General features: G+C 39.9%; 1 long non-coding RNA gene across 1 annotated transcript in view; it reads left to right on the top strand.

Moving 5' to 3' along the window:
* Positions 1–6,808, top strand: part of LOC111723216 — a 36,328-nt gene extending 29,520 nt beyond the window's left edge. Inside the window, exon 3 of the long non-coding RNA XR_002771802.1 lies at positions 6,661–6,808. This is a non-coding gene — a long non-coding RNA (uncharacterized LOC111723216). The remainder of the gene's footprint in view (positions 1–6,660) is intronic.
* The last annotated feature ends 2,770 nt before the right edge of the window (positions 6,809–9,578 follow it).

The raw sequence follows: 9,578 nt of genomic DNA, 5'->3' as shown, positions 1-9,578 counted from the left end.
TTTTGGTGGACACCTGTAGTCCCAGCTACTTGGGAGGCTGAGGCAAGAGGATCACTTGAACCCAAGAGTTTGAGGTTACTGAGAGCTAAGATGCTATAGCACTCTACTAAGAGTGCCTAAGGAAGACTCTGTCTCAAAAAAAGAAGTAAAATAATAAAAATAAAAACAAAAATAAAATATCAGTTCAGTGTTCTTTCTCTTCTTTTTTGTGTTCTGTTTACCACCTCAAGATGAAACTGGGTAGTAACTGTCCAATTTATTTTCAAAATGTTTGGAAAACAAAGATATGGATAAACAGGTACTGTGCAACACGCCAGATTAAAAACTTTAGAGACTCAGAGTCCCAAAATATTATGAAGCCCATGTACCATATATAATTCTATGCAAAGATAATACAGTAGAACCTCCATAGTTCACCACCTCCTTAAGTTGACCTAATTTCCATAGAGCAGAACATAGTTCCTTACGTTGACCGGTTTGTTAGATTCCCTTGTGTGGTCAACTTACAGAAGTTCTATGAATTTGTAATGTGAGAGGGAGGAGACCCGCAAGATCCTGATATTTTTCAGATGACTCTTGTAGTTTAAAAATAATTATTTGCCAACTTCCTCAAAAAATGTTTCCTGCCTCTTTTTTGGTTTGATGCCCAACTGTGCTGATCAACGTGCTTTCTGTTAGATGGAGAAATAGGGTAAATGACAGAAATAAGTAGTGGACTTCCTTATTAGATCATCAGAAAGGCTTATCTCACAGGGAAGTTTAAGTAGAGGCCCAAATGGTCTGGAGAACCTATCTGTATAAAGATCAGTGGAAGGAGCAATTCAAGGAAAAGAGATAAAAAAGAAATAGGATCATGGGCATTGAGGAGGTCCTCATCTGGGCAGGGTCACAGAGTTAAGAACAGCTAATTTTAACACAAGATGGTTTCCTGCTGTACCAGGCATGAGAAGAGAGTGCTCTGAGAACCCAGCTGAATGAGTGATTCATCAGAACAGGGAAGTGAGAGAGGGCTGTGCCAAGCAGAATTGTAGAGTAACATCATGGGGACTTAAACCTTTGCTTTATCAAAGACATCTGTTAAGAAAAGATGGGCTCCACTGCACCTTTATTGGGCTCCACTGCACCTTTACTCAATCAAAATCTCTGAGCTGGCTACTTGGAAATCAAGGTTTGAGACCAACTATCCTTGTGATGTGAAGACATTTTAGAATCCTCGGGTTTAGAGAAAAGGTCTTGAAGTCAGAAAGTTGATTTGGACACAGGGCTGGGTCTCACTTTCCTGTAGAATGAGAACAATAAATATAATCTTCCTCACTGGGTGGTACTATGAGGATGCATTTGTAAAACTTTACCTATTATGGCTGTTATACCATGTTTAAGAAAAGTACAGCTTTGATCATAACTGAGTAAAGTACTGGACACGCTATCTCAGAGCTCACTGAACATTTCTCAAAATCTTGCCTTGTAATCACTGCAAGGTTACAGCTGTCAGAATAAGCTAGAGAGACAAGGAAAGCATCATTCAAGGGCTGGGAGAAAGCCAGTTTCCACTGGGGCAAGAGGACAGTGAACAGCTGTGGTATCGAATGTTTGTGTGAAGCAGCTAGCTTTGCCTCTTCTTTGTTTTTCTTTTCTTTCTTTTTTTATTTTCCTCCTTTAAAATGTAGGGTGGCTCATGCCTGTAATCCTAGCACTTTGAGAGAGTAAGGCAGCAGAATCACTTGAAGATAGAAGTTTGAGACCAGCCTGAACAAGAAGTGAGACCTTATCTCTACAAAAAAAAAAAATGAAATATTTAGCTGGGCATGGTGTGTAAAGACTTCCCCTCTCTAGACCCATTCCTAGCCCTTGGCTAAACTGAAAGAAAGTCATCTCGGGCAGAATTTGGTAGAGAAAAATCAGGACTAGGAAATAATGTGTTGACTGAAATCCTTTCTCTAGGCTGGCCTGAAAGTTGCTGAGGAACTCCCACCTTCCAGCTGGTTTGACGAGTCCTGAGGAGGGAGAAAGGCACCCAAATAAAATTGTTCATCTCGTCTTACCCACAAACCAACGTATGATCATACAAAGTCATTCAACTTGAGATTAGCACCAAAAGAGTTATTTCCAAAAAATAGTCTACCAGGGTCAATGTTAGCTGTGGATGTATAAGAAAACACTAACCCTGTAGTCTCTGATTATCTTCAAATATATGTGAAATGTTGGAAATTCTTTTTTGGACTGAATTTTTCTTTCTTTTTTTTCTTTTACTTTCTTTCTTTTTTTTTTTTTCTTTTGAGGCTGAGTCTTACTTTGATGCCCTTGGTAGAGTGCCATGGTGTCATAGCTCATAGCAACCTCAAACTCTTGGGCTTAAAGAATCCTCTTGCCTCAGCCTCCTGAGTAGCTGGGAAACAGGTGCCCACCACAATGCCCACCTAGTTTTTAGAGATGAGGTCTTGCTCTTAGACTGATATTTAACTCCTGAACTCAAGCAATCCACCCTTCTCGGTCTTCCAAGGTGCTAGGGTTACAGGCGTTAGCCACCACACCCCACCAGGACTGAAAGTTTTAGGCCTTAACTTTCTCTGTCATAGTCCTGCTAGAATAACAAATTAGGTTCCCCACACTGGGTGAGAACGGTTGGTTGGTTTCAGGTGGCAGCAGGAAGGTGTGTAAGGAGCCATTCACACATCGCATCCTGTCTTGCAGACATAGTGGGGGCAAAAGGAAGAGGAGGATCAGCCAGGCCCAGGCCCAGACTCTCGCTGCACTTGGTACTAGCTGGGTCCTAGAGCAAGATGCTTTCTCCTTTAGACTTTTCTTGTCTAATATGGTAACCTGCAACAAGTGGCAAGAGTGACATGAAATCAGGGACATGTTAGTCCAAGTTTGTGGGGATAATGCCATGAAGAAAATGGCAGTGTACAAATGCATTAAATGTTTTTCTCAAGGGAGAGACAGTATAACTGATAAGAGAGATCAGGGCATCCAGTAACAAGCAGAACTGACAAAATCATTGAAAAAATTCATTGAGTTGTGCATCAAAATCATTGACTGACTGTGAGAAACACAGCAGACCAAGTAAACATCTATAGAGAAACAGCTAGGAAAATCTTAACTGAAAATCTTGGCTAAGAACTCATGTCTCTTGTATTACAATGATGCACCAGCTAACATGGCACTGTCCCTGAGGAAGTTTTTAGCCAGTAAATAAATAACTATATTGGAACCCTCCCTACTCACCTGATATGTCCCCAATTGACTTTTGTGTGTGTGTGTGTGTGTGTGTGAGACAGAGTCTCACTGTGATGCCCTTGGCAAAGTGTTGTGGTGTCATAGCTCACAGCAACCTCAAATTCTTGGGCTCATGCAATCCTCTTGCCTCAGCCTCTCAAGTAGCTGGGCCTATAGGTACCCACCATAATGCCCAGCTATTTTTAGAGATGGGGTCTTGTTCTTGCTCAGGCTGCTCTTGAACGTCTGACCTCAAGTAATCCACTTACCTCGCCTCCCAGAGTGCTGGGATTACAGGCATACGCCACCATGCCCTGCCTCCCAATGACTTTTTTCCTTACCTGAAAATAAAGGAAATATTGAAAGGAAGACATTTTATGACATTTGGGAAATCGAGGGTGATATGATGACAACTCTGTTGGTCATTCCAGAAAAAGAGTTCCAAAATTGCTTTGAAGGGTGAACTAGGTGCATAGCTTCCCCAGGGGAGGACATCAAAGGTGACCATACTGACACTCACCAGTGAGGAGGTGTGCAGCACTTTTTCTAGGATGAGTTTGCAGACTTAATTGTTAGACCTCATATGATTTATACCCAGGAGAAGGTGTCACTATAACAAAGTTACAAGTGAATGTTAAATGATATAAACTGTGCATAGCACAAAGACAGAAGCATTTCTTTGGTCTAAGGGATATATGCTGGAACCTGAAATATGCAGAGAAAGAAGAACATAGGGGCTGAGACCCACACTGGGAGAAGACAGTCATGGGAAGAATAAATAAGCTGTTTGTCTTGAGAAATGGTTTAAAGGCATTCTAGTAATTTTGTTTTCTAGATTTCTGATTCACAGTCTCTTCTTTCTTTTCTCCATGATACCCATTTTTCTAGATTTCTGATTCATAGTCTCTTCTTTCTTTTCTCCATGATATCCGTGAGCTGGGAAGAGGACCTACTCAAAGATCGAGGTATTCACCTCTTAAAGCCCCCGGGATCTGCACATTGCAACCTTGGCCTGGACTGTCCTTATCTTGTTTTTCTCTGGTGGATTATTTACTTCTATTGACTCATCTTTCCAGGCCCAGAGAGCATTTTACCTATTCCGAGATGAATTTTTCAAGTATGATGAGTCCCTCCCTTGCTGTGCTCCTATGACACAATGTTCACCTTCAATAAAGAATTGTATTTTTTGTACCCTCAGTGTATCATGTTCATCCTTGCATGCCTGGTTCCTGCAAGAATCCTGCCGTGAAGAAATGTGCTCGTTGAGTGAATAAATCAGCTGGTGCTGTCATTCATAAGGCAAACTTCACATCTCCTAATTGCTTATTCTATTCAATTTAACAACATCTTTTATAGATTCTGAGTCAATTGGGATACACCTATTTGTCCTAACAAGAGAAAACCTTTGAGAAAAGTATTATTTTCTACATCCATGTTTTTTTTTTTTTTTTTTTCTGAGCCTGGAGCAACTAAATGAAAGAAATTGACATCTATTTCTTTCTTTTTGCCTATGTTCTTTTATTATTCTGCTTATATGCTAGCAGTATCATTTTAGACACCAAAACAGCTAGTATTTTAAGTGTCAATATATAGTGTGATTTAAGGGTAAACTGGAAGGCTGCACCCCGAACTCTCCTCCTATACATTTTCTGAAATGTATTAATTCATTACTAATGATGCATTCTTTTAGGGAAAGGTTTCTCAATTTTGGCACTATTGACACTTGGCGCTAGACGATTCTTTGTTGTGGAGAGCTTGTTCTGTACATCATAGGATAGAGGATCCTTACCCTGTATCTATTAGATGCCAGTAATGTACCCCTTTCAGTTGTGACAACCCAAAATATCCCCGGATATTGCTTAATACCCCCTGGAGAATGAAATTCTCCCCAGATAAGAACTTCTGGTTCAGATTCGAGACTATCTCACATATAAACATATATAAACACACACACTTCATTATTTTATCCTTCTATTTCTTTCTCTTCTCCTCCTCTTTCTCCTTCTTTTTCATTAATTTCCACCCCCCATCTCTTTTTCTGAATAGTAGTGTATTTGTCTTTTTTTGCAAGCAGGAGAGAGAGAAAATTGCAACTCTAGAAAAAGATACTGTAAGTGTATACATTTCACCACAGTAAAGATAGTATTTTGGGTAGTGCCTATGGCTCAACAGGGTAGGGCACTGGTCCCATATGCCAGATGTGGGTTCAAACCCAGCCCCGGCCAAAAACTGCAAAAAAAAAAAAAAAAAAAAAAAAAAAAGAAAGAAAGAAAGAAAAAAAGATAGTATTTCTATGGACACCACTGAAGGGCAAATGCCATCACAATTTCTTATTCAACCTTTGCAACCTTTCTGAGAAAAAACAAGAGGTTTACTGTTTTTCCAGGAAATGTAACCCATGAAGCCATTATTTTTCACTAAAATTTAAAGTAAGCAATCATCCCAAGTTGACAAAGACTGAAGGCTCCCAGGCATTCAGTGCTAACATTAGGGGAGTCTTGGAAAAATGGAGATGAATTAGACACTCTAAACTTGTTGTATAACCATTTTAACCTCTGATTTGTATGGTCCGGTCTATGTAGACAGTCTCATTCATAGAAGCCAGGACCAAATGACCATTAGTAATAAAAATGGGATTACATTCTAATTTTTGTGTTTTTAAAAAACTATCAAAGTTGGGCAGCAGCTGTGACTCAGTGGGTCGGGCACTGGCCCCATATACTGAGGGTGGTGGGTTCGAACCCGGCCCTGACCAGCTAAAACAGCAGTGGCACCTGCAACAAAAAATAGCTGGGTGTTGTGGTGGGTGCCTGTAGTGCCAGATGCTCAGGAGGCTGAGGCAGGAGAATCACTTTAGCCCAGGAGTTGGAGGTTGCTGTGAGGTGTAACGCCATGGCACTCTACCAAGAGTGACAGAATGAGACTCTGTCTCAAAAAAAAAAAAACAAAAAAAACTATCAAAGTTGGCAGGGTTTGATCACTCACACTTGTAATCCCAGCACTTTGGAGGACCAAGGTGGAAGGATCACTTGAGGCCAGGAGTTTAAGACCAGCCTGAGCACACTGTGAGACTTTATCTCTACCAAATAAATGCATACATAAAAAATAAAATTATCTGAGTATGGTGGCTCATGCCTGTAGTTCCAGCTACTAGGGAAGCTGAGACAGGAGGATCACTTGAGCCCAAGAATTGGAGGTTGCAGTGAGCTATGATTGTACCTGGATGACAGAGAACAACTTTGTCTCCAAACAAACAAAAAAATTAAAGCCAGTTCTTTACCAATCTCCCAGAAACAAATCTGTTACTTTTTTCTTCCTCTTCCTCAATTATCTTCTGCCCACCCTACTCCAACACCTTTCATTTGCCCTACATTTCCAAAAATTCTCTTATCTGTTTATTTTGAAGATTAACTTAACCTTTTTCCTTTTTCCTCCACCTCCCAGGTTCCATCTTCATGGCTGCCTTCCAACATGAATGTATGGAATTGATTTGTCAGTGACACAGAAACTTATGTGTGGGTCCATGGATGGAAACCTAGGGGGAAAACTCAGTCATCAGAATCATTATTCTCTTCTGTAGGGAGAAGACAGTCCCAAGGTAATGTAACATCACATGTAACAAATTATGTATGTATTAGTTTATGAGCTCCTTCCCAGTAAGACTAGCTGAAGTGTAGAAGGAGGAAAATGAGAAGTCTTAGCAGTTGGGTTCTGATGAGGGAGGAGGTACAGGGTCTGCGGCAGGGATGTGAAGTTGGCAGGACCCAGCGTTGATTCCTGCATTCTCAGCAATGGGCAGAGGGAAAGGATAAGGACAAGGGCAATTTGCTGTTTGACAGCATGGGGGTAAGCCGAGGTTATGTTCTGTTTGTAATACCTTTATCTTTAGTTTCTTTCTCCCCTCGTGTTGAGCCATTTTCAACCTAACTACTATTTGGCCAACTGATTTGCTTTTTCTTCCATGTTTTGATGTCAGTACACCTCCCACTGCAAAAGTCTTTTCTTTAGCGGATGTGTTTCAAAGCATAAGACATTTTTATACTTTGGAAGAAAATATTAAACCATGAAGTCACTACTATGATATCAAATGCCCATAGATATAAAATGAAAACACTTCTTATGAGTGGAAGTAGCAGCACTTTAGAAAAAGACACAGAAGGAATCCTGGGTTCTTCACTCTGTGAACTTCAGTGGCCCACTACGTTTCCTATGTGTAATAACCCTCTTACCTTACAGATTGAATCGAATTGAAATTATTTCTTGGGCTGGGTGTGGTAGTTCATGCCTGCAATCCCAGCTGTCTGGGAGGCCGAGGTGGGTGGATCTCTTGAGCTGAAGAGTTCAAGACCAGCCTGAGCAAGAACAAGACCACATCTCTACTAAAAAAAAAAAAAATAGAAAAACTGAGGCAAGAGGATTGCCTGAGCCCAAGAACTAGAGGTTGCTGTGAGCTACAATGCCACAGCACTCTAGTCAGGGCACCAGAGTGAAATTCTGGCTCAAAAAGGAAAAGAAAAAGAAATAAAGAAAGAAATTATTTCCTTCACTAGCAAAAATAATTTCTTCCATTTGGGGCATGAGATCAAAGCTCCTGAAAGATCAGGAAGGAGCTCATGCAGACAAGGGCATCTATTTCTGTTTGTAAGATTCTGAAGTCTGCAGAATGACTGAAGATGTTTTCATGCTTCGGGCGTAGTGACTCAGCTCTTCCTTTTCCAGTAAATATAATTGTTAATGAACCTTGCCTCACCTTTCCCGGGGGTAGATGAAGCTTTTCACTTCATTAAATTCAACAAGTAAGGGTTTGTTGAACTCTTGAATAGAGCGGATATGTTTGTGTGTGCTTCATCTTGACATTTATCATAGACATTATTCAATTGTCTTCATAACCGTAATCCCCCAATAATTCTGCATTGACAATGTTCTGAAAATATGGTACCCCTTTGGGTTCTATTAACTTTTCTATTGCTTTTTTAACAAATTATCACCAACTTAGTGACTAGAAACAACACAAATTTGCAATCTTGTGGTTCTGGTGGTCAGAAGTCTGGGTTCAAGTCAAAGTGTCAGCGCAGCGCATCGATTCTGTTTCCTTTTCCCGCTTCTAGAGGCCACACGCATTCCTTGGCTCCTGGCTGTTCCCTCCAAAGTCAGCATCACATCCTCAAATCCCTCTCTGACTCTGACCTTCTGCCTCTGTCTTCTGCATTTTACAAAACCCTTTTGCTTACATTGAATCTGCTGAATAATTCAAGATATTCTATTTATCTTGACATCAGCTAGTTAGTCATCTTAATTACTTCTGCATTCTTAGTTCTCCTTTGCCCTGTGACAACATAGTCACAGGTTCTAAAATTAAGACCATAAACATCTTTGAGGACCATTATTCGCCTTCTACAGGGTCTCAGCTTTATGTATGGTGTGGTCCTACTAGTCTTCCAACTTTGGTGGTCTCTGACTGATCTTTATTTTGTGTCATTATAATTGAGAAGTCATGAAAGCAGAACTCAAAGTCTCGGGGTCAGGGGAGGCTAGGAAGGGGATCTCAATATGTCCTCAGGGAAATGCTGCCTTTGTTTCTTGCTTACCTTGTGGATTTCCCACTTTTGCTTTGATTTTGGCTTTTATGGCTACTTTAGTTTCATTGCCATATCAGAGAAACCTTAAATATGTGTCATACTTTTTTTTCATAAGTCTTAGGTTGTTTTTATTGGTTGAGACATTTAAGATAGTGAATGTCCCACTGTGCCAGAGATTCTACAGTTGTTACTAGAAAATGTAAGTTTGGTCTGGCCTAATAATAATTTATTTCCATTTCCTGCTGGTGTGATCAAAACTGCAAGCTCTCATGTAAGTAGCTATTCCTTTTTTGTTTCAGACTTTCACATTTATAATGAAAGAAGGGGACGCTTTTTGCTTCATTGCTATTCTTTCCCTGGCTTCCTTCGTCTTGTATGAGCAACAGTTACTCTGAACTCATCCCCATCAAGTGTAAAAGGGGGAGAGAGAGGAGAGAGAGAGAGAGAGAGAGAACACTATTTTCTCCATACTATTGCCTATGTAGAAAATCTTTGACTATCCACAGATTAATTATTATAATTAATGAGAGCCATTTGCTCTTTGATGTACCTACAATAGTCAGTTGAGAAAGTATAATTTTAAAAATCTAATTTATATTAATGACAAATATGATGTGCTTACAAATAAATAAATCTAAAAGAGATGTGTAAAATGTCTATGTTGGACATTATGCAAAATTATTAGAAGAAACCAAAGATACTTAAATAATGGAGAGATGTTTATGAATAGTCAATTAAAAATATCAGTTATTCTAAATATTATCTATAGATTTAATACAATTT

The sequence above is a fragment of the Otolemur garnettii genome, unplaced genomic scaffold (genome assembly GCF_000181295.1).
Source record: "Otolemur garnettii isolate 467f Iridium unplaced genomic scaffold, OtoGar3 scaffold00009, whole genome shotgun sequence".
NCBI lineage: Eukaryota > Metazoa > Chordata > Mammalia > Primates > Galagidae > Otolemur > Otolemur garnettii.
The sequence above is the reverse complement of the archived record's forward strand: the minus strand, read 5'-3'. Positions and strand labels throughout refer to the sequence as shown.